The sequence below is a fragment of the Sphaerodactylus townsendi genome, linkage group LG05, assembly GCF_021028975.2.
Source record: "Sphaerodactylus townsendi isolate TG3544 linkage group LG05, MPM_Stown_v2.3, whole genome shotgun sequence".
Taxonomy (NCBI): Eukaryota; Metazoa; Chordata; class Lepidosauria; order Squamata; family Sphaerodactylidae; genus Sphaerodactylus; species Sphaerodactylus townsendi.
The window spans coordinates 97,764,242-97,790,156 of NC_059429.1; the positions used below are offsets into that span (position 1 = coordinate 97,764,242).

At 48.0% G+C, this 25,915-nt stretch overlaps 1 protein-coding gene across 5 annotated transcripts in view; it reads right to left on the reverse strand.

Moving 5' to 3' along the window:
* NAV1 (neuron navigator 1) overlaps window positions 1-21,895 on the reverse strand; it is a 328,528-nt gene extending 306,633 nt beyond the window's left edge. For 2 of the 5 annotated variants that reach the window (XM_048496163.1, XM_048496160.1), the window contains exon 1: window positions 21,527-21,895. The gene's annotated coding sequence lies outside the window, so the exon portion shown is untranslated. The remainder of the gene's footprint in view (window positions 1-21,526) is intronic. The other 3 variants (XM_048496164.1, XM_048496161.1, XM_048496165.1) reach the window with 2 other exon arrangements.
* Between the last annotated feature and the right edge of the window lie 4,020 nt (window positions 21,896-25,915).

A 25,915-nucleotide genomic window follows, 5' to 3' on the forward strand; every position in this document is an offset into this window, starting at 1 on the left:
ACATCATTGCTCTCTCAACATCTCAGATACATCCCTACCGGTGGCCAACCACTGTGATCTGTTCTATTGTCAAACATACTTCCAGTCCTCCGATAAATACTTGCATCTTTTGCTGTGGACCACCTTCAGTTTTCTTTCTTTTTTTAATAGCACAGGCACTGAAAGGCACTGAGGCCCCAATAGTGCCAGTGATCCCCAGTGGGCATAAATCAGAGTCCCCAAATATAAGCCTGTGATGCAAGCAGGTCCTGGCACTGACTCTGGAAAAGCTGCATCCTAATCTAGGGAAATTGGTCAGTTATAAAGTTCTCCTTCACCAGCCATGCATGTCTCTCCAATGTCTTCCTGTCCCCTTACAGCTATTCATTTTCAGTGCATTATACTCTCCATGCGGGCAAGTCACAGCTACTGTTGCAGTACTTTTTATACCATTCAAGGGGCACTGATGATCCACATGGCCTCTTTCCTCATCTATCACCAGCCAGTCCTTAGGTAACACAACTACACCCCAAAAGGCCTTGTCGAAAATATCTGCCTTATCTTCATCAAATTTCTGTACTTACCAGGACAAGCTAAGGGAGAAACCCTCCATTCCTGCCCTAGAATTTGTTTTCCATCTATCATGTTTTTTTGCTCATTCGGATGCCAGGTTCCGGATTGAAGAGAGCTGCTGTACTTTGAAGAGCTGTGCAGAAAGTTGTGTTTTGTTTGCTGTGCTTTTGCCAGCTCACGATTGAAGTGACACTGGAAGAGCGGCAGTCGGTGGATTCCTCTGTTGCACTCCCAACAACAGGTACCTTTTCAATGTTTTGATCAGACTGACTGTTCAGAAGCAAGAGCTGTATCCAGCACCTTGTGGGCCAAATATGGCTCTGGACAAGGCAGAGAGGCAAAGGCCCAGCCCAACTGCAACCAAGGAGAAGCAAACATTTCATCTGCTGGGTAAAGGAAATAACATTCTTTTCTAAAGATGCACATTGCAGTAGAGTGGGCACTATGTCAAGACAATAAAGAGTCTAGTGGCACCTGAAAACTAACCCGTTTATTATGGTATAAGCTTTCATGGATGAGAGCCCACTTCATCTGAATCATACATCTGCCAAGTGGGTTCTAGTCCATGCAAGTGTGCTACAGTAAATCTCCTTGTTATGAAGATGCCACTAGACTCTTGTTTTCCAAGTCACAGATGGCCCTACATGTAATGTTACTTACATCTTCTTGGATGTTTGCAAATAATGCAGAAATTCTTGAGTGCCATAATTATGAAGCCCTCATCCCTCAACATTCCAGTTGCATGATCTAGCCTGACTGCTACAGTTCCGTTTGTGCAGCAAAATACATTTCCACAGGGCAGTCCGGCAGCACGGGCCATCCCTGCTCTGATGCATCAGCACTAGGCGGAGATCAGCGCTTTGTCCTCTCTTCCATCTTGTCCCATTATCAGTTCCCGAACTGGTGATTAATCATTTTAAACCCATTCACTCTAGCCCCATTCTGCTCCCTTGGGCTGAAATGCATCATTCACAACTGGAATTAACCTTGTGGCCTCTAGTCTGGATTGATGCTGTGCTATGATATATGTTTGCATCTCTGAATCAAAAAACATCCATGGTGAGCAGCAGAATGTGACACAATGGACTTGTAAAAAGAAAGCCTCCCAGACCATGTTCCAAGGAAAGGAAAAGTAACTGCATTTTGATGGATTGTCAGATTCACTGATCATAACAGGTCAGACACTTGAAGTGCCCTAGATTTAACCAAGCAAGGAGTGATCCCTTTCAAAAAGCCTGCTTGGGAAGCAGAGAATCTGGGGATGGGGGAGAAATGGAACTGTAATAAGCAATTTCTTCCTAAGCAGAGAGAGTTTCAGCATCTTCTCTGATCTGATCTGACATATCTTGGCAGCCTTGACGTAGGTGATGCAAAGCCCTGAAGAGGGTTTCATCATAGAAGACTCCGAGATTATGTAGATTGGGAGGGGGGACTTGAGAAGAGGAGTAAAGAGGAAGTGAACATGGATGCTGAAATGGAGTAAAAACCTTGGCGCATATTCAATCCTCCCCTCCCCCCCCCCCATCGAATGTGCTGCTAGGTTTGTTTATTGTCCTGCTTTAAATGAAGGTTTCTTTGGGAAATTTCTGAAAGCTTCTTTGAGAAAAGTAGCACAGAAATACCCTAATAAATTTACATTAATAAATAAGTTTGGCATCATTGAGTAATTTAGCACCTGGTTATAATAAAATTTATTTTTTGGTACTTGTGCTACCAGGATGGTCCTTCTATTCAGTTTCACCATTGATTATTATAGCTAGATGGATCTTCCAGACAGCACCACTTTTCTGATAATCCCCCTCCTGAATGCATTTTAAAATGGGAGGGAACAAATCCACAAAAATGTGGATATGTTCAATGCAACGCTGGACTTACTAGAGCAAACGTAAAGAAGAGTTGGTTTTTGTACCCTGCTTTTCCCAGCTTTTAAAGAGTCTCAAAGGGGCTTACAATCACCTTCCCTTCCTCTCCCCATAACAGACACCTTGTGAGGTAGTGGGGGTGGGCTGAGAGAGTTAGAAGAGAACTGTGATTAGGCCAAAGTTACCCAGGAGGCTTCATGTGTACGAGTGGGGAATCAAATTTAGTTCTCCCAACTAGAGTCCAATGCTCTTACGACTACACCACGCTGGCTCTCCAAGAGCAATATGATGTGCAATATGATCATCTCCCAGAGCCTCTTGCTCTCTGTGGGGTAGAAGTCCTGACACTGGGGTTTGGGGGAGAAGTCTGAAAAGTAATTTCAGATAGAGTGATTCAGAATGGAGAAATGAGTTGGGGAGGGAAAGGCCTATACCTCTGTCTACCTCCATTTCTGCACACCAAATTTTTTCCCAAGCACCTCTTTCCATCTCCCACCTTTGCAATAAAATGTATATTTGCAAGCATGCTAGTTGCAGGAAGGGAGGGAAGGAAGGAACTCCTTTACCAGGTTACCATCCCACTACACATTTTTTCCCTGTCCTTTTCAGGTACCGATAAGCTTGGATGTGAGCTGAGGGGCAGCTTGGCCCTTTGGCCCAGAGCTCACAGCCCAGGTTTTCTACAGAGCCAACATCCGAAGCAGCCCAAGATGTAGTTTGCTTTTGTGAAGCTGTTTGGTTGTTTATGCATATTGCTTTTGGCAGAGGCGCACCACCATGGGAACATGGGGTAACCATGTCCCTGGGCACACGCCATTTCATCACGTGGGGGGGGGGCTGCTGGGCACTGGCCAGGGCCCCACTCCCAGCCTCTGCCATGGCGCAGTGACCCGGCTCCCCCTGTGCCAGGGTGCCGCTTGCTGGCTGAGCTGATTTCCATGGCCACAGGCCAACTCCCACCCCGCAGGGAGGGCAGGGGCCGGCCTGCTGCTGTGGCGTCTGCCTGGGCCATGAAGCCCCGCCCCCAGCCTTTCTTCGGGTGGGTTTCTCCCCTCCCCAGCCCCTGGGGAGAGCAGGAGCCAGCCACCAGGGGGCGGGGCTCAGTGACGGGCAGCCCAGGCAGGTGCCACCAAGCCCCCCCTGGTTTTCTTGCAGGCCAACTTCTGCCCTCCCCAGGCCCTGGGGAGGACAGGAGCCAGCCTGCAGGGAGGACAGGGGGCAGGGCTCAGCGGTGGGCAGCCCAGGCACCCAGGAGCTTGCCTGCTGCTCCAGCACCCAGCTAAGCTGCCCCTGAGCCCCACCCCTGAGCCCTCCCCTCCCCTGGCCTTCCTGCTGGCTCCCGTAAGTGTGGCACAGTCATGCCCCCAGGCGCCATTCAGGCCTGATACGCCACTGGCTTTGGGGGACAGAAAAGCTGTTTTGGGTCCCTTTTCAGAGATATGCAGGGTATAAATAAACTGTTGTCTAGTATGAGAAGCTGTCTACAGTTAATGGGGGATGCATAAACTTGAATACATTGTGTATGTGTTGGGATGGGCTACTTCTTTCTAAACCTTTGCTAATGGAAATCCATTTCCATTTCTGGAAGTTATGCATTAAAGATGCATTAAACAGCAAGAGACACTTCAGAGAAAAGCAAAAGGTGCTTTGTCCTTGCTTTGTGTAATAGAAAGTCAAGGACAGATTTGAATGAGAATCGCCAAGCCTCTGCAGGGGAGAGAGACTTGTTCTGCCCCTATACAACCCAGACCTACAGTTTATCCAATATATTGTGTCCTTGCAGAGCCGGAACAAACCCTGGCTGTTTGATTGCGAAGGGCTTTTGACCTTGAAATTACCTATTAGGATGACTGAGGGATTTGCTGGCAGCGAAGAAATTCCAACTCTACAGTTTTTGTGTAGAATTGGTTCCTACCTGGTAAACAGAGAAAGCTAATTCACTGGTAAAGGTGGTTCAAGGACAGATCACCTTAGAATATGATTAACGAGGAATGTTCAGAGTCAGCAGCAAAGACCAGCCCAACTTTGCTTTCTATTTGTGGGAGCTAGAAATTGGCTTCTTGCAGACGTCACAGCAGGGCTTGCTATCTGTTGCTTTCAGTTGCTCCCAACCCCTTCTGGGACTGCTACTTTTTCTGGAAGGTCTCCTGCACTTCTAATAGTGGAATGTTAGGCAGAAATTCAATAATTCACAGTCTACTTTCTAACTTTAACAATTTCTGCAAGAAACTTGGCAACCATGACAGCAATGGCGTATCTACGGGGGCCACAGGGGGCACACCACCCAACCTCCATTTGCTTGGGTCACGTGGGGGCGTATTTTTGCACACACACCCTCTCCCCTCCTGCTCTCAGCCCCCCCTCTCCTGTCTGAGCTCTTTCAGGCTGGGCAGGAGAGGCAGGGGGAGACTGCCCCACCCCCGGTGGCTTGCTCATCTCCACTGCTCTCTGGGGAGGCAATACCCAGGGCTTGCCCCAGGCACCATTTTATAATGGTACGGACCTGCATGATAGTAATCTCTGGAATATGATCGTTTAACATAATTTGCACAATGCCATACTTATTCATGAAGTACTTAGAACAGATTAGGGGAAGGATAAAGATATTACATAGTATTGTATGTAAATGGCAATCCAAGATGATATGTTGGCTTGTGTCAAGGAAATATGTACATGTTCTCTCCTGCAGAGGAATCCTCTGGTATCTCCCAATCAGTAAGTAGCTCTACATGTCTACGTTGAAGAAATATTGAGCCCTTCTTCCATAGGGAGTTGACAGTTTTCATAATGCAGGACAGCATGTATTTATTTATTTTATTTATTTTATTTATATTTTAGATTTATAGGCCGCCTCTTCCCCGAAGGGCTCGAGGTGGTTGAACAGGGAATAGCTTTCGATATTAGATGCTATAAGGCTCTGAATATGTGATTCTCCCTTAAGGAGTCAATTGAAAATCCTGTGTGTCAAATTTTGGGTTCCATACTGGAAAACCATGAAATACTGTGGGAGATGTTTTTAAGGTAAAACATTAGAGAATTTGAATTTGCTCTAAAATGGATTTTTTGAGCCAGAACCTAAAGAAAATTAGCCAAGCCTTAGTTTCTAGGAGATAACAGAGTAAAGCAAACATTTAAGAACTCCTAGAAGTTGGCAAAAATAATTTGTCTGGACACCCTCCATGTTGTAATCAAATGCTTTTATCCAGGCAAAAACTCTGTATAGCAATTGTGACAAGATTTTGGCTTCAAAGATTTTGATAGCAGTGGGGAAAAACTGATTCCCTTTAAGAAAAAAATGCTTGATTGGGGCAGACAAATTAACAATTCTGGATTTATTCGTTGTCCAATTGAGATTGTACTGGAATGTAATGCCCAAGTATTTAAAGCTTTTAACTTGGTCAAATCCATTTCTGAGATTTCCAGCTTTTGGAGAACACTAGTATTTCAGATTTTAAGTAACTAATACCAGTAGTATGCAGATTTTTAAAACAATAATTATGAAAAGCATGCAGATATTTTTAATGAGCCTACTCTTGTGTTTATGAGAGGCTAGTACTATCATCAGCATAGAGCAATTTATGCCTGTCATGTAGCAGTTCAAGACACTGGGGAAAGGGTGCTTGTGATCAGCTGTAAATACCAAGAAGGGGGGCATTATTTGCACTGATCTGGAATGTTTATTTATATGTGAATGTAGGGGCACTGTGACACAGTAGAGGGGGCACCGATGTTCAAATCAATTGCTTGTAAATTTAGCAGAGCAAAAACTCTGGCTTCTGCTACTACTAGGGAGACGCCAAAAAAAACCCCTGCTGTTTTCCAAAGGAGACCAGCCATGCCTTTCTGTCCTAGGAGCAAACCAGGATCTTGGTGTACCAGGCACACTGCATCTGCCAACACATCTCCCCTATGCCCTTTCATAAGACATGGCTTGGTCATCATGCCCAGAAGCGGCATGTTTTTTGTCCATCCCCTCACACACACCCCACCCCCGCTCCCATTTTGTTTTATATTTAACAGTCAGCTTGATGAGCTTGGAGGTCTTCAACAGGGTACTCACTCCTTTGTAACTCTTTAGACTGATTCTCGGGCAGGTGACTTTGGGCTCTTAGGGGAATCTGAAGATGCCGCAATATAGGCTGGATGCTGAGAAAAACATCTCCAAATTTTCCGAAGGCATGTCAATCATAAAAAGAATCCAAAGTAGATCAAGCGTAGCTTACATGCTGTGTGTTTGCTCAGTGACATTTACAAGCGCGTCTGTCAATATTTTGTTTTCTGTTCCACGCAGGTTTATGACCAAGCGTTTGTACAGTTTGTTTTTAGATCGGAACAGCTTGCCAATTTAAAGGCATTTTTCAACTGTCAAGCGGAAGAAACTATCTCAGAACCATTATTCCCCCTCAAAAAATCAGCATATGCATCAGAATCCAGAAAGTATTGGCTTTCTTTGAAACTCTAATAGATCACATATGCCAAACGTGGTGTGGCTGTGCATTCTCCCTTGGGGCAAACAGCAGCTCTAGGGGGGAAGGAGCATTTGATGGTGAGAACACACTGTGGGAGGGAGTTAACATGACACCTCTCCACAGTGGCCCTGATGTGAATTGAGGGAGGGAGACAGATGGCTACTGACTATTAAAAACCCTGGGCCTCGATCTTTTTTAGCAAGTTCCCCCACGTCCCTCATCTAGTTATGTCCTAACTGGGCTCAATTGCAGATGGGTTATATAATCAGAACTGGCAATGTTGTCTGTGTTTCTGGCTTTTCACAAAGCATCCCCTGAAAGTGGAAAGGACACCAGGAGAAACTGACCGATGAAACTCTTGGCATCGAAGCATCGTTTCCCACCACACAGAGTGCTGCTCCCTGACTGCAATTTGAGGCAGACTGGCCCTAAAGCAGATCTGTGCTAAAATGGTGCTGCCATCTGGTGGCGCAAGGTGAGCTTGGCAAAATAGCCCTGCATGGCCACAAGCACAGCACCGTCTCCAGCAGATCTTGACTTTCAGAACCAGCTCATTTTGAAAGTGTGTGTTTGTCTCCAAAAAGCCCTTAACATAGACAAATCAGCCCATTTTTAAGTCCACCCCCCTCCCAGAGACATCTGTGTCTTCTGCATCAGTTCCAGCAGAAATCCAGAGATGAAGCCACTATCCAGTAAGGCAATGCCATGAAATCCAGATATGAATGCCATGGTGGGAAAATCGTCATATCTTAATTCCTGCCTGTTATACAGCTGTAAAAGGAAGAAGTGCCCCCAAACTAGGACAATGGCAGCAATTCTATTTTTCCTTTTGGGGGACTTGCTTTATTGGTCTTCTACGGGAAGTCATCCCTGGAAATACATCTGTGTATTTCTATATGTTAAGATTGTACACAATTTATAGTTTAAAAAATATATCCATTTTCATTATTATCCCCATTTGTTTGCTTTTTACTGTTTGGGGTTTTTGTTGTTGTTATTTATTAGTTCTTCCCATTCCCAATATTATGTGGGGCAGGTCAGTGCTGGGGGTAGACAAGCAGGGGGCCAACACAGGTCAAGAATCTGCTCCACCACCTTAGATTTTCCTATAAATTTGACGGGCAGTACATTGGTGTACCCTGGGAGACCTATTTCTAGGGTGCATGATGTCAGCCATCTTGGAACTCAATTTCCCAAGGTACTCCCAAAGGCACAGCACCACAGACACATCACTAACAGCTTCCACAGTGCTGTGCAAAAGAAGAGGAAGACTGTCTGTCCACTGGCACATGCCAGCCCCTTGCCTGGTCCAGCTCCTGCAGGGACTACTACCCCAGGGACATGGTAAGGAGGGGAGAATGATTCTTGGCCTGTTGGCCAGGGCTCACTTGCTGCAGTGGCTGGTACGGTGACAGCAGTCCTGGCCAACGTATTCAGTGGGAGAGAGAGGAGGAAAGCGTGCCTTTCAGCTACATCCTACACCCTCTCTTCTCTGCACCCTAATTTCAGCAAACTCTACAACGGACAGCGAGGCGTCAAAATAACAGTGTGATCTAAAGATCACCTATTTTTATTTGGGCTTGTTTAAAAATATTAATGAAAATAAAAAACAGGATCTTTTCCAAGTAGTTAATACCCAAATGCACACCCCTGCTGAGTGATATCTTACAAATGACACAGGAAGAATAAAGCAAAACACACACACACCCCAAACAGGCAAAGCACTCCATCCTTTCCATGCCTCTATTTCCACCTGCACAGGAAGAAAAAAGTGTCAGGAAGGCGGAGGCCATTATCTGATCATCAATAGCCAGCAACTGTTTATCTGGCCTTTTGTTTTTCCAGTCTCATTAGCTGGTGGCTAATAATCCCAAGGCAATTTTGGGCAGCTGAGGTCTAGACTCCAGTCATAGTGTTCAGTGCCTTTGGAGACCGAGGGGAAGTTACTTTCATAGAAACACACTTAGCATTGGGCTGAAAAGCTGCAGGTCTGGGCCACTTGCCTAGAAATAAGCCCTCTTGAAGCAATCATGTGTGGCATAACACCTGCAGGGGCAGGAAGGGGCTTTATTCATCCCAAGGTAGCTTTCTCAGGGGACCAAATACTACTCAAATGCCCTGGTTGGACTCCATTCCACATGTTGTCACTTCACAAGGACGGTTCTCTAGGCAGGAAATTTATAGGAGAACTAGAAGTAAAGCCCATTTTCAATTAAAATTAAATGGGCTCTAGAAGGGGGAGGGGAACCCCCTCCTCCTCCCTCCAAGAGAACAGTCCATATTGTTTGGGGTGGGGGGGGCTCCTGGTGGGGGAAGGTGGGCAGGGATGGAGTGAAATGTTGTGAGCCCTGCGCACCCATTGGCTGGTGGTTTGTCATTGGACATTCCATCCCTTAGGCAATTATGTATGAGGATATCCAGAGGAGGCTGTCTTTCCTGGATTCCTCTATTAGATCAGTTCCTCACAATGTCTCATCTGCAAGGTACCTTTAGAGAGATCACATTGCCAAAGTACAATTTTTCTGTGTTTGGGACAATTCAATTCTTTCCCCAAACAGCAGTTCCATTGCTTTTACGATTGCCGTGTACAACACAGCTATGTAGGTGTCATGGATATCAAATTAATTTATTTGTGTGTATGACGCAAATAATAACAAAGAAAAAATCTCTCTCCATGCATGCGCTGCTTTGGAAAAACCAGGGCTGCTGCTTCATCTGGGAATGGAAAAAGAATAGCAGTCTGAACCTGAGGCAGGTGCAATGCAGGGCTAGTGCCAAGACTTCTCCAGCGCGTGGATGAATTTTCATCTGAAACAGATATGGACAGTCCTGGAACTGGAGAGAAGCATTTTTGTTGGCAGCTGCTCTGCTGTGTAAACTTTGAGTCACCCCTTGGTAAAAAGTGCATTCTCACAGCTGCCTGGACCCCAGCCTGAGGGGAAACAGTTTTCAATTGCAACCACAGTGCAGACAGAATGTTTGGTTTGGATCTGAGACATTTGACCAATCACATACCAGTAGGCAACAACCTTTTCTGCAATATCTTCCTATATATTCATTTGCTTAGGAGTTAACATAGGCAGGACTTTGGCCCTCTGCTCCTCCAGTCTGCTCCCCTCTTTAAGCAAGGGGAAGAAAGGCCCATCTCCTTCGCCAGGAGCTTGATTTCAAGCAGTATCTACAGGCATCCAGATGACCCAGCATGGTTCCCACTCGGTATGCAAGTCTCCTTCTGGGTTAAGGGAGAATTGTGTCAGTTTCTTGCCTGTCTGCCTACAATCCCTTTTAAAAATGCTGTTGTCATACTACATTTGCTTGAATGCAGTTTGCAAGGCAAAATATGCAAATGCTAGTCACTGGGGTATGAGCTGATTTTGCAACATGTGCACTGCAAAATGGTTTATTTGCTTAAAAGCACAAGCCGTCTCATTCATAGATGTTCAGTACCCTCTTACATGAACCCTTCCACATCTGAGCTTCAAGAGTGATTGTTAGCATTTCTTATATCCATCCCCTGGAGGAGCTAACACAAAGTTCACCAGGTGTTTGCTGAAAAACTCTTAGAAAAGACAGGATCCAGGGGAACATGCTAGCTGCTCACAATCCTTTGAAATCAATGGAAGTCACCTTGATCCCTGAATTCAGTGGAATTTACTTCTAAGTAAATGCAACTAGTGTTGCAGCCCTACAGCATGATTCTATGCCATGTTAGGGAAATCTATACTCACTGAAATAAATTAATTGTGCCTGACAATTCAAAGGTTTGCAAACGCAAACCACACCCTTAAGGACTTGAACATAACTGATTCCAGTGGGACTTTAATACAGCCAAATCCATGCACAGTAAATAGGGTCGCCACTGGCCAGGAGAAAACTGTCCTGTCCTTTTAAAAGAGGTCTAATATGTGGAAATGAGCAAGTTTTTCATGGCATGAAGGTAGGTAGCATCCCCTGGTATCTGCTGAAGAGCAAACTGGCATTAAAGGGACAGCTAGAGGGACTGGTTGAACAGCTGCCAACCTTAATAATAGAAGAGGAGTCCGGTGGCTCCTTGAAGACTAATGAATTATCATCTTCCCTGAGTCAGAGCTCACTTCCTTGGAGGCATCTGATGACGCGAGCTCTCAGTCAGGACATAAAACCTTACCCTGGAATCAACATGGTTAGTCTTTAAGAGATGCTAGCCTCTTATTTTGCTGCTACAGACTAAACTACCTATCTGGAACGACCAGTCTATGCCTGTTTGATTGGAAACAAATTTCAGTGAATTCAATGGAACTTGTTCTCAGGCATCCACTTGTCATACATGGCCTGACACAACATTTGCTGGGACAAACTACCAAAATCTAGCTTGCCAAAGAGAGAGAGAGAGAGGTTGAGAATAATTAATACAGGACCTTGTTGCTTAGCTACCCAGCTGCTCCCTCTCCTGCCTGCCTGGCTGACTGAGCATTTCAGCCCTGCTTTTGAAATAATATACACAATTTTGCAAGTTCCACTCTATCAGCCATTGATCCATCGCAGTCCCTCAGTCCCAGGAGAGCCTGCAGCACTTCAAGAGTCACCTCCCAAACCCATCATCTGATTGCATTTAATTCATTAATGGTGAAGGAGGGGGGAGGGGGGACCGAGAGTAACAGCGAACAGTGGAATTAGACAGACTAAGCTTAAAGTGAGATACCTGCTCCTTCTGCTGGCCACTCTGGGGAACTGCATAAGAACAGAGACAAAGGGTTTGCCAGTCCTAGAGATTCTCTTTCTTTTTGAGGAAAATAAATAAATAAAGGAAGGCACCATTTAGTAGAAACTGTTATGTGAGATAATGCCCCTTCGGAGAGCTGATACAGGCTTTGTTTCCTGCTACTGTGTCATTGCTTGCTCACATCAGACAACTGACACTCAATTGAAAAGACAACCCTGAGTCACACACTGCATTTATTCTGCATTCCCCATAACCTTGGGCAGATCCGTACTGGATGAAAGAGTGAGGTCTGCATTTAGATTGGACATGATTTCTTAGCAGATTGATCCAGATTCTTTTCTCACTCCAAACAGGGCATTAGAACTGCATGAGAAGATGTTCTCCGAGCTTTCTCTCTCTCTCCCTTATACGAGGCTCTTTATCCAGTTCACCTAGCAAGACAATAGCACTAAAGGGTTTCCCCCTCCCCCTCAGCCTCAGAACTTCTGTCAAAGCATCCTTTGGGTGGAGTGCTAAAATAAAAAGGATGCCACAGTTTCAAACCCACCAGAACAGGCAGAGTCATATATATTCAAAGATAGCTTCACATAATATTTGTCATATTTGCACAGGAAAGAGGATAAGCATCACATGTGCCAAACATAATGCAGGCCTATCTCTCTGCATTTATATATGATGGTTAACCATGACTGGCTGTATGGCTGCCACTGCATGTTAACTTTGTAAAATAAAAGTACAATAGTAGACTTGGTTGTGCTAGGGGAGGATTTTGTTGCCTGCCCAATCCCTTTTGCTGAAAGAAAACAATCCCCAAGAGAAGAGCGCCACCAGAGACTGCTTAACAGTCTGGCTGGTCAAGGCATTCTTGAAATGGACTTATGAACCTATGAAGCCACCTATATCAAGTCAGACCACTCATCCGTCTAGCTTGGTATTATCTGTCCGGAGAAAAAGGCCCTTTCTTACCCCTGCAAGCAGAAATCTTCCAAATGGAAATGCAGGGATGGAATGTGGGGGTTACACCATGGAAAGCATGTGTGAAACCACTATCCTTCAGACCCCTTCAACTCATTGCTTAGTTGCTTGATCAGTTTATTGGGGGAAGTTCTAATAGCTGCATTGAATTAGAAAGAAGAAGAGTTTGGATCTATGCCTCACCTTTCTCTCCTGTAAGGAGACTCAAAATGGCTTACAAATGCCCTTCCCTTCCTCCCCCCACAACAGACACCTTGTGAGGTAGGTGGGTCTGACAGAGTTCCAAAGAACTGTGACTAGCCCAAGGTCACTCAGCAGGAATGTAGGAGTGCGGGAACACATCTGTTTCACCAGATAAGCCTCTGCCACTCAGGTGGAGGAGTGGGGAATCAAACACGGTTCTCCAGATTAGAAACAGAGGAAAATATCTACAGAGCAAGAAGCAGCAAGAGCCTTAGATCCAACGTTCTTGCTTGCAATTGCCCCATTGGCCTCAGCCAATATTGGTCAGTAAGCAATCCCAAAGACAACAAGGAATTTGTCCAGGACAGCATTTGTATATTTATTTGCATGAAAGCTCCTGTATTGATTCTGCTGTGTCATCCCCTTGCTGCTCTCCCTGATGCACCGGTTTTCTCTCTGTCCCCCACCTGCTAAGCATCAGAACAGAAATTCAATCAACAAAGCATATGAATTCCAGACAGGTGATTGCAGACGGCTGGTCACGTGAGTCTGTGGCAGAGGATAAAGCAGGAGCCCAGTAGCACTTTAAGGACCAGCGAAATTTATGCCAGCATCATGAGTCAAAGCTCCCTTCAGGTTTCTGATGCAGGGAGCTCTGACTCACCAATGCTTACGCAGGAATAAGTCTGGCCAACCTTCAAAGTGCCAGAGGACTCTGAAGTGCTATAGGACCAATTACTTGTTTTGAGGATGGCCTTGGGAGAAAGGCCATTTATAGCATTAGGCCTTGAAACTGTGCAGCAACAAAAATAATCTATTAAACTGCTAAAGGTAGAAACTCCTCTCTAAAATGTGTGCCTGCTAAAGTAGCAAGCCATCTAAGACAGGGTAGTTCTGCCTGTCCTACAAGGGAGCCCCCGCCTCCCACGCCCAGGCAAAGCCAAATCTTCCTGTGCTTCTTGCCAACCTTGACTTGGTGGGCTTCCTTTCAGCAGTGGTCAGAATAGGAGCTCAGAGCCACCTTGTGGCGGCAAGAACAAAAAGCAGTCCATCCATTCCGAGCAAAATATGAGGGCACTGCTAACAATCCTTTGAAACACTGATGGGAGCATTCATCTTCTACGAAACACAAGGCAGGAAACCCAGTTTGGGCAAGTCCTTGTGACTATTCTCAGAACGGCAGGAAGAAAACCTCCCCAGCCCCTCCCCCCCCCCCCACCGCAGATCCACAAGTTCAAGCACCAGGAGCTTCAAGCAGATGACAAGGCACACAGAGAGCATCTGTCTGCATATCTCACCAAGCTGCTCCCCTGGAGTTAGTTTCCAAGCCTTTTCTCTGAAGCCCCTTGGCTCAGCAACAACATAAAGGCAGATGCTGGGGCCAGCTGGGGTGGGAAAGGGCCGACAGAAAAGGCCTGCTCTCAGCTCTTCGTTTCTCTGGCTCCCTTATCCCACAGGACCACCGGACCAACTGTTGAAGCCCAAAGCAGGGGCCTGCAAGTTCACTGCTGAAACCCCATCTCCCTTCTTCTCTTTCCTGGTCCCATCTGGCACCCCGAGGTCCCACTCCACTCTCACTACAAACCTCACTAGAGGGAGGAAACACCTTTTTCCTGCCTCTGGCCACAGCAAGGGGTGGCGGTTTTTCAATAGGAAAAATCCTTGATCTCAGCACGTCTATTTATATGCTTGTCTTCTTCTACAGCAGAGGCCTTCTGTTTGGATAGAAAGCAAGGTCCTGGCAGTAGTTCAGTGGGCACTCTGGTCATCCTGGTGCTGTTTTCAACGCAGGCCAGGCCTGGGATTTCCTGGATTGGGGATGGAAGGGATGCCGGACACACAGGGAGTGGACACCAGCTGTGCAGAAGTAAAATAAACAAAGATTTCACCCCAGCACCTGGTTCCGCTGCAAGGCATGTTCTAAGAGGAACAAATGCAAATGGTTGACTCCATATAGACTCTACAGGAGTGTCGCACAAGGCCCAGGGTCCTCCTGTCTCCTACTTTCAAGAGGCCCTTTTGCTTCTGAATCCTCTGCTCCCATCTTCAGCAAAGACACCTGTGACCCTCCAAGGGTACATCTCATTGCTATTTATCAAGGCGATATTATATGCACTGAGGCCCCAGTGGTTGGAACTGCCTTCTGAGCAAGTCATCTTTTCCCTTCCCTTCTAGGCCAGTAGCCTACATTGTCCTAGCACTATGTGATTCTTTTGTTTTCTTTTCAGTTTAAAGCATTTTGTGTTTGTTTTCATTCCCCATGGCATGCACAGGGAAATATACACAATTATCCTATGACTGCTTTGTTTTGCATTCAACTGGGGCAAGATTTTCAGGGAGTTACATCCACTGCTCAGGGGGTATTTACTGCCAAACTTCAGCAGAGTTCCAATTTTAGAGATAAAATACATTTCTGGTTTACATTTCATTTTCCATTCTCTGACCAGGGAAGCACCTCTTGCCCAACAAAACCCATACTTAATTGACAGAGTACCAGTTTTACAGGCAACTGACAGGCCTCCTAAGCAGAATTATCCACATCTAAACCCATGGACTTCAATGAATTTAGAAGGGGGCGGAGGCATTGGTGGACTCTCTGGTGCTTCCAGAAAGGGAGGGAGGTTTAGGCATAGCCTTTCTTCTCTTGCTCCTTGTTCAGAAAACAAGCGTGTATACGTGCATTGCAATGAGTGAAACACACATAAAGATAAACTAATTGCTAGAAGAAGAGTTGGTTTTTATGCCTTTCTTTTCTCTACCTTCAAAGACTCTCAAAGCAGTTTACAAACTCCTTTCCCTTCCCTTCCCCATAACAGTTACTTTGTGAGATAGGTGGGGCTGAGAGAGTTCTGAGAGAACTATGACTGGCCCAGGGTCACCCAGCAGTCTTCATGTGGAGGAGTGAGGAATCAAACCTGCTACTCCCGATTAGAATCAGCTGCTCTTAACCACTACATAATGCTTGCTAATATGTGTAATTTGTGTACAAGGCATGAATAGCGCAAGAGAATGTGGCATCTTTATGCACAATACATCATCATAGTAACACACCAGTGACACCACATCCTGAACAGGCACTTGCATAAGAGCAGAACCAGCAAATCAATCATTTGTCTCTCATGCACATGTTGACTGCATGTAGCCACTTCATTTGCGAAGGTCCAGAAGAAGCCAAACTGCAGTCTGTGTGAGAACAGAACTCAGTGACAACTTGTGGCCCCATCAAAGTGAACTAAACAATCCCCGGATGGCTCCCAGCCCACAATTTGGGAATCAGTGCCCAATGCACGCACAAACAAATCAGCAACAGAATTGCTCCTGCGTGGAGTCTGTCCAAAACGAAAAAGCATCCTTGGCCTCTTCATTTAGCCTTTATCAGTTTCTCTTCTGGGAATCCATCCCTAGTTCTTGCCCACTGAAAACACAAAGCCTATTTCCATGTTGCTTAGGTAGGCCAAATAAGCCTGCTTACCTTTAGAGTCTTCAGGCTGGATAATCAATAGGGGATGCAACAGTGGGGAGAAAAGCTTTTGCGGCACAAATGCAGTTCTTCGCCCTGAGCTGATTCAGCAAGACATGCCTGGCTTGCAATATTTCTCTCCCTCCCACCTTCCCCCCCCCCACCGCTTGACCAGGAGCACCTTCTTGGAATGTCTCAGTCGCCCATGTCTTCATTCCACCTCTCAAAGCTAGGCTTTTCCCAGAAAAATCCTGCAAGGACCACTGGTTCAGCTTCATCATAGGGCAGTGATGGCGAACCTATGGCATGGGTGCCAGAGGCGGCACTCGGAGCCCTCTCTGTGGGCATGCGCATACAGAGTTCGTCATGTGGGGAGTGGAAAATCACTCCCCCCACACACACACACACACACATCAAGGCTGGCCTGGGTCATTGAGCACGATGTGCACGCACCGCGGTGAGCAGGAAGGACTCGGCTGGCGGGCCTGGTGCATGTGCTCTGGGTGGCTGCTGCCTGAGGGGGTGGGGCGTAGAGGAGACAGAGATGCTAGAGAGGCACAGAGTGGTGCGTGCGGGACTTGCTGGATGCTAGAGCAGGCTGGACCCTGCTCGAACGGGTGTGGCAAAGGAAGAAGGAGCTAACCGTTTTTTTCTAAACTGAAACCTCAGCATTCAGGTTAAACTGTGGGGTTGGCACTTTGCGATAAATAAGTGGGGTTTGGGTTGCAATTTGGGCACTCGGTCTCAAAAAGGTTTGCCATCACTGTCATAGGGGTTAGTGGTTAGAACAGAAATCTGCTGAAGGCTGTTGATCTTACATTTAACCCTCCAACTATGAATCCCGTATATCAAATGATCATAATGAATACATGTGGTATTTACAGAACTGCTTCTTGTTGTTTTAAATCTGCCACAGAAGCTTGTTGGGTGACCAGGGGCCAGACACAGACTCTCACCTGAGCCTACCTCACAGGGTTGTGGTTGTGGAGATAAAATGGGGAAGGGGAGATTGATGTTGTGTGCCATGAAGTCAAAGCCAACATGGAGATCTCAACAGGGGCTTTCAAGGCAAGTGAGAAGCAGAGGCGGTTTGCCATTGCCTTGTTCCACAGAGCCTTCCTTGGGGTTCTCTTTTCCAAGTACAGGCCCTGCTTAGCTACTGAGATCTGAGAAGACAGGGCCCTACTATGCTCCATTCCCTCCTGACTGATGCTGTAAGCCACTATCGTATCTAAATAAATATTTACGAAAATAGTGCTACGCATTTTGAGCCTCAGCTTTTCTTGTTATGCAAAGACAGGTTTGTTCTTTGTACAAGTTCATGTTAAAGCTCAAAATTATTTGCCTGGGGAAAAGCTGAGGCTTGAAATGCAGAGGGAAAGATTCTTTCATAAACCTTTTGGGGGACTTTTCCTTGCGGCCGTCTTGCACAGTCACATGACCACTGCATGCCGTGCTCGCTGGAGGACTGAGCGGAGGAGATCCACATTCTCCTCACAGGGTCAGTTCATTCTGCTGCCTCACAGCTTTCAGACGTGACGGGGCTGTGGGAAGGCAGAAGGAGCAGGGGCATAATGAGGCAGCCCTGGGCAAACTGTAGCCCTGGGCAAAACCTGAGTTGGATGCCCCCCCCCCCCCATGGGCGGCCACTCTACCACAACCAATTTTTTTTGCACCAGGACATTGGTGCCTGCAGGGGGTGCATTTTTAGACATATCAGCACCAATATTTCAGCGTATCATCAGGAGCCTGTCCTTATGCTACTCCCCAAGTTTGGTGAGGTTTGGTTCAAGGAGTCCAAAGTTATGGACTCCCAAAGGGGGTGCCCCATCCCCCATTGTTTCCAATGGGAGCTAATAGGAGATGGGGGCTACAGTTTTGAGGGTCCATAACTTTGGCCCCCTGAGCCAAACTGCACCAAACCTGGGGAGTATCATCAGGACAGTCTCCTGATGAGACCCTGAAAGTTTTGAGACTGTGCCTTCAGAAATGTCCCCCCCCCCCCATCCTGCAAACCCCATGGACAGCAATACAGAAAACTCAATGCAGAACAAAGATTCTTGGGCAAATTTCTGGGATGTTCCTGCAGGGGGCGCATTTTTGGATGTATCGGCACCAGAATTTCAGGGTATCATCTGGAAACTGTCCTTATGGTACCCCCAAAGTTTGGTGCAGTTTGGTTTAGGGGGTCCAAAGTTATGGACCCTCACAACTGTAGCCCCCATCTCCTATTAGCTCCCATTGGAAACAATGGGGGATAGGGGCACCCCCTTTGGGAGTCCATAACTTTTGACTCCCTGAACCAAACCTCACCAAACCTGGGGGGTAGCATAAGGACAGTCTCCTGATGATACGCTGAAAGTTTGGTGCCGCTAGCCTAAAAACTGCGCCCCCTGCAGGCCAACAATGGAAAACCACTAAAATACCCCAAAACGAACCCAGCATTTTGATGCCCCCCACAAGGTGATGCCCTGGGCAGCTGCCCACCTTGCCCAATGGGCATTACGCCAGTGAGAAGGAGGGTGACGTTGCAAATGGGTTAACCCAGTGGAGGTGCTTCAGCACACAGCCAGCCACCACTGTGATCTGCTTCTTCATCCATGTCAGATGCCAGTCAGCGTGAAGGCTTTTACTGCTTGCTAGCACGATCTTCTACACTTCGTCTGGAAGTGGAGACAGGTATTCCGAACATCCCCGCCTGTACAAGTGCCACCTTATGATATCAGTGCTGCCAAGGCATCCTACTAGGACTGCCAGGCAGAAATCCCAAGTTAGAGGAGGGAAGGGAAGGATCTGAGGAGTCCATATACTTAGCCGGTCTCACCACTCCACTGCAACCTGGAGAGGGTCAGCAAATTCAATATGCAGTCCCAGAAATCATGGCCCTAGGACCTTTCTTTGAGTGAATGTTCCTAATGATGTGCCAACCCAACACAACTAACCCAGGGAAAACTGTGGCAGGCAGCTATGTCCCAATCTTTCGTGGAAGCCACGCACAGTAGCAATGATGCTAGCTAGATACGCAAAACAACAGGAATGGGACACTCCCTTCAGGGAGCACTGCCAAGCTGCTGCCACCTCCAACCCGCCTCTCCACAGACAAAGGTCTTGTGCGGCATCTGCTGCTGTGCTTTTCCAAGCTTCACCCCACACGTTAGTTGATAAGCCTGGTCAGTCCCCTGCCTGAGACAAATGTGTGGATTTTTTCATTCACTTCTCTGTTTGCTCGGAGCTCAGGACGAATTACAATTTCCACAACAAAAAAGGGGGTGAATCACAGCTGCAAACGGACTGCCAATTAAGTGTCCTTGGAGAAACAAGAGTTAAAAGGAAGATGATCATCAAATGTAAATGATACTCCTGATAATGTGCGTGAATCTTAAAAGGCTGCTCCAATTCAGCGCCTTCTCTTTGGCGTACAGGTGGAAGCAGCCAGGAGAAGTCTGTGCCAACTCGCCTTCAGAGGCAGCAGTCCTGACGGCAGGCACTTGGCACACAACGCTCCTGTTCCTTTCTTCTGCTTTACTTCTCATCCCTTTGTCTGTGCTTTGCTACATGAGGGTTTCTATAGCAGGGGCTGCCTCTTGATTATGATGCCTACACAACAACACATTTTCATCAGAGGCACAGGAAGCATTGTTCAGGACGTAACAACGATGCACACTTCAGCCTCAAGCAACTCAACCCAGCTCAGAGGGGGGGAAAAACAAAACAAAAACTCTGCAGCACCACAACAATCCCCAAAGCAGGGAGTCGGATTTCCAAAAGAGAAGTGAACTGCCTTCCTAGTTAGCCAGACTTGTGCTGTATGATTTATCAGCTTCCTCAGGAATTGGAATGTCCTTTAATGATTACGTGCACACTCTTTTCCCCCTTAGAGCGCCCACAATTCCCAGCCTGCTTGGCCTATTTCCTGGTAGACTATTTGCCAGGAATGACTTGTCCCCGGTATTATGCTCAGGAGCCTCCAGCAGAATACAGACCAAACGGGCCAAGACAGCCTGGAGCCAATATTCTCAAAGCCTGAGGGGTTGATGTGAAAGCGGGGCTGCAAAGTAAGGAAACCCACAACCTCCCCTGAGAGTGGGTTTTGGACTGTGGTGTCAAGCCAAGTAGGTTGCTGCCACACTAGAGTCTGAAATTCATCACTGCCTTGGAAAGACTCTGGGTGTTACAGCTGAGCAGCAACAGACTGTGTTGTGCATATTGTGGAACATGATAAAAGGGGACTTGTGTGCGCCACCCTGGTGGTACATTTATGAGCTACATGCACATCTGGAAATGATGTCTTCACTGGGCAAAACTCCACACACCAAAGAAGCAACATCAAGAGTCCTTTTGCCCACAGTGTAGGGATCTGTGCAGCCAATCTCCCCTCTCTTAATGCGTGTACCTTTAAGAGAGATGCACCTGTGAGCGTGCCCTGATTGCTTTTACATTTTATAGTTTTTAAGATGTGCACCTAAAAAAACGAAGTACTTTTCAAGGAAGAAACATGAGCAGCTTGCATTTCCTGTGCTATGGCTTGTTTGTAATATTCAAGTTTCCTCTTTGTGTTTTAAGGAGGAAGCACACAAAACCGTTTCCTCCCCTAGGTTTGGAAACCACAATAAATCACAGTCTCACATGGGGGGTGGGGCGGGAGAGACAGAATCCTTGAAGCCAGACCTGTGGCCCCTGCTGGATCAGTAACCTGCCTTTCCTTCCGCACTCATTCCCTCCACTTCACTTCTACAGAGCTTCAAGTCCAAAATAGCCCCCTTGCTTTTGGGTGACAGCGGTCAAGACCTAGTCCCAGTAACTGCCCCAAATGCAGGAGAAGGAAGCTACTGTAAAGTGTGGGGCCAAGCCTAGGAGACTGTCTCCAGAAGTGGCAGACGAGAGGTCCAAGGCTGCCCCCCGCCAGACTTCACTTTGTTCTCTGCAAACCAGGCCCCCCTCCCAACCCCTCCTCCCCCCAGCGCTGACCCCAGCGCCACTGAGTCACCGTCTTTCCGACCAGACACCCTGCCCTCCTGGCAGCTGGCTCATGCCGAAGGCAGCCAGCCACTGACTCGGCTTGTACCTTGGCAGGAACAGATGAACAGAATGTACCAGATGGCAACCCCCGCCCCCCCCCCGGCCGCCCCTCCTGGGAGCCTGGACAGGCGGGCCGAGGGGGAGACACCTGGGCTGCAGAGCATCCCCTGGCCCACCCGGGTTACGTGACCCCCAGGGCGATTCCCGCAGGGCCCCTTCCGGGCTGGGCACTTCGGAGTCCACTGGAGCGACCCCAACCCGTTGACCGCCCCCCTCCCCGCCCCCCCCCCGGCTGCGGTCTTACCCTGCTGGGCGGCCGGCCCGTCCCCCATCTCCTCTGCCCCTCGTCCGCTCTGATGGCCCGCCCGGCCCCGACAGCGGGAGTCGCCTTCTCCGCCCAAGTTGCTCCGGCCGGCGGTGCAGGCAGCCCGGGGAGTGTCACGGCCGGTGGCCCATCGCCTCTCTCTCTCTCCGGCCGGCCACGCCTGCAGGGAAACGGCCGGAGTGTCGCTGCTCCTCCCGGGGGGGGGGCGGCGGCGGCTGCAGGCGGCACCCCGAACAAAGTGCCTCTCCCCGGGGATGCCGCCTGGGAGGGGCCGTCACGTGGGCCCGGCCCCCTCCGGCACACGCCCGCTCTTTATGCTGCCGCCGCGCCCGGAAAGGCTGCCAGGCTGTTGTGACGCCCCGCGCGCACGCACGCACACACACACACACACACACACACACGCACGAGGCACGCGCTCCGGCTGGCTGAGCAGCTGGGTCTGCTGCTGATGCGTTTGGCAGAAAGCGGGGAGCCTGGCCGGGGGGAAGCGGCCGTCTGTGTTGCTCCGGCGGGCGTCAGACTTTATCCTCGTGGCAGGAGCGAACCCGGTCCCCCCCCCCCCCCCCTCCACACACACGCACACACACCCCGGCGAGCCTGACAGCGAAGTCAGCCTTCACGGCCCATCCTCTGGGGCTGACCGCGTTGCCGATTCCCTCGTGCAGCTGTTGGCTTCCTTCAGTGCGCCACCACCGGGGGCTTCAGATGCACTGGGCTGCGGGGCGGGGGGAGGTGGCCAGCATCAAGCTAATTCCTCTGACTCTGGAAATCCTGAACACCTCTGGCAGGTCCCTCCCACCCCCCGGAGCCCTCCCGCCCGGGCCTGGCATCCAGCCCCCAGCCCCGAGGAGAAAGGGGCACCTCTGGCTGCGAGGGGGCGGAGAAGACTCCGAGGAGTTGGGAGGCGTGCGATTGAGCGCCTCTTTTTAAAAGGGGGGGGGGGAGAGCGGAAGCGCCCGGTCTGCGCTCCGTCACATCATTCATTTCCCGCCCTGAAGGAAGTGTTGTTACTGTCACTTCTGCATCCAGAAGGCGGACGGAGGAGCGGACCAGCCTCTCCGGGGCGCCACAGTTGGCAGCGAGTCGAGCGGAAGACGGGAGACCGTCGGCCAAAAAAACAAGTCGCCTGAACTCTCTGCCGGATCATGAGCCTCGCAAGAAGGAGAGGCTCCCTCCCAGACGGAGATGTTGCCTGGCGTCAGGGCAGGCGGAACGCCCACAGGAGGGCTCCGTTCACAGCAGAGGGGCAAAGCCCAACGGAAGACCCTGCTTGAAGAGAAGATGGGTCATCGATCATCACTCAGCATTACAGAAATGCTCTCCAGTCTGGTCTGGTGGTTGGACGAGGTCCTGGGACACACACACACACCCCGTCACGGAAGCTCACTCCGTGATTCTGGACCAGACACACACAGTCAGCTTAAGGGAGCTCACAGGGATGTTCTTGTGAAAATTAGAGAGAACAGACTTATCCGTTGTTTTGGGTTCCACGGGGGGTGGGGGGTGGGGGGTGGGGGTGGGGGTGGGGAGAGCAAGGCTCCATAAATGGATGCACACATGGTGATGGTGGAAAGTTCCGTGAAGTCTATGGTGACCCCATAGAGGTTTTCAAGGCAGAAGACATTTGGAAGTGATTTGCCATTGCCTATCTCTGCATGGGCTAATAGAGTTCTGAGAGAACTGTGACTGGCCCAAGGTCACTCAGCAGGCTTCATGTGGCTCTCCAGGTTAGAGTCGACTGCTCTTAACTGCTATTCACATACCAACTCTTAAAATGCATGCACAGCCAGTGCCAAATCAGCTGCCATCCTGGACTCCACACACAAATACAGAATCTTCACATTGTATTGAGAAAGATGCAGCCACCAATCATTTTTCTTCCTATCATGTCAGTGGAAAACATCATGCTCAGGAGCCTCCAGCAGAATACAGACCAAATGGGCCAAGACAGCCTGGAGCCAATATTCTCAAAGCCTGAGGGGTTGATGTGAAAGGGGGGCTGCAAAGTAAGGAAACCCACAACCTCCCCTGAGGGTGGGTTTTGGACTGTGGTGTCAAGCCAAGTAGGTTGCTGCCACACTAGAGTCTGAAATTCATCACTGCCTTGGAAAGACTCTGGGTGTTACAGCTGAGCAGCAACAGACTGTGTTGTGCATATTGTGGAACATGCTAAAAGGGGACTTGTGTGTGCCACCCTGGTGGTACATTTATGAGCTACATGCACATCTGGAAATGATGTGCTATCTGGGGAAATGATGTGCTAATGAATGTGCTGACTGGGGAAAAATTTCCTCTTTCTCAGTAGCAAAATAGTAGGAGAACACCATCTGGGGCATCTCTCCTTCCTTATGATCCGAAAGTGTTTACCCCATCTGCGATAGGTGGGCTGAACTGGTCTCTAACCTGGATCTAAAATATTTTTTTTAAAAAACTAGATCCCAAATTTGCATGGGGAGCAGGAAGGCCTCAGGTTTTCAGTTACACTTGTACACCGCCCAGAGCCCTTTGGTGATAGGGCGGTATACCAAATCAAATTTAAAAAATAAAAAAATAAAAAGTCCACCAATGAGCAGACAGGATCCAAAGCTTTGACCCAGCACTAACTGCACCAATAGCAGGGATCCTGAAATGGTGCTGGGGTAAACCCAGGTACGTAGACCCAAGCCTTCCGTTTTCATAATTGTTTCTCTACTTCCAGAGCATTTTCCAGTGGTGAAATCATGGGACCCTCCTTGTCAAGACAGGCAGTTTCTCTCCATCTCCCATTCTGCTTCTCTTCCTGACACTGATACTGCAGTCTTCCTATCTGTTCCTGGCCTTTTAGTTTCTCCCTTCTCTGTTTGCAGCTGGTCAGCATCACTGCCAGTGGGTCCTTCCCCAGAGCACCCTCAACTGGCTGGGAATTCCTTCCCTTCTGACTCTAAAATCTATCCTCTTTGGAATGGTTTTCTCTGGATTAGTTATGGTAAAAGAACGCAGCAGGGACTAAAAGTAACTCTATTTAGCTTAAAGTAATATATGCACAAACTGATTTTTATTGGATTGCCACATGTAAACTGCTGCTGTAGTTGGTGGTACTGCCTTGTGCTACTATCTTGTTCTTCCTCTTTCTATTCCATATCTGTGTTACAGTAATAAAGTACCAGCATAGCCTGTTTGGGTGGTCAAAGGGGACTCCTCAGAACTGAGAGGCCATTAGAGGTAGAAGTAACTCTACATTCCTTAGTGGTTTTGAGATTAAGTTTGCACAATTCTGGAAACTTTCCCCCAGGTATCTATTCTTCTGTTCTGTGTTTTAGTGCAGAGGTTTTTTAAGTATGTTGATAATTCCTCTGTATCCCAATTTATATGCTTTTCTGCTCCCCTCTTGGACCCCACAATTCCATCAATTGCATCCATGTGTTAGCTTCACATGTTAGCTAGGTTGGGTAGTTTGCAAAACAGAATTGCCACTCAAACTAAGAGAGGGAAGTTCTGTGAAGATTTCCTAGCATCAGCTAAGGCAGAACCAAAACTGTAATTCCTAGAATGCTCATTTGGAAATAATTTGCTTTGAAATCCATTTTATTGACATTCGAGGTTTTAAATAAAATGGTAATATCAGGCTTGAAAGTCTCTTGTGTTTTTTCTTCCACACTTGCATCCCACTTGCCCTCTAGGGAGCTCCTGACAGGATACATGGAATTCTTTTACCCCAACAACAGACCTGACGAGTTGGTCAGGTTGAAAGGTACAGTTAATGATGACTTGCCTGAGGTCACTTATTGGGCAACATGGATGGGTGGGGATTCAAATTCAGTTTTCCACAGTCCAAGTCCAACAATGTGAATTGGATCCTTTCCACCAGTGCGAGAAGACTTCTGCCAGCAGAAAAGATTTAACTGACAGAAAAGGTTGGAGGAACAGCTTCAACCACTTCTTTCTCCACGTTTCAGCTGCCCAGGTTGAATAGCTTTTAGACCACGTTGGCCTTCAAACCACTGTCACTGATGTTTTGGTACACGCATGCAGAAACCAAGGGGCCACACCAATTGGAGCAAAGGGATGAAGAAAAAAAACAGTGGTGCGGCGGTGGGAAGAAAAATGTACTGCAGTATGTTAACAACCCCTGCATGTTTTGCATTGAGCCTCCTCAGGGGGACCTTGTGGAATAGAAAAGCAGCCATGCTCCTTGTTTTCATATTCCACAAATTCTCCTGAGGAAGCTCAATGCAAAACTTGCAGGGGTCATTAACATTCTGGAATAAAACTTTAGTCCCGCAGCACCACTGGGGTTTAATCTTCATCTCTTCGGTGCACACCTGTGCCTTCAGGAAGGGTGAGTGCACCAGCCGACTCATTATCTCATACTGAATCAAAAATGACAAG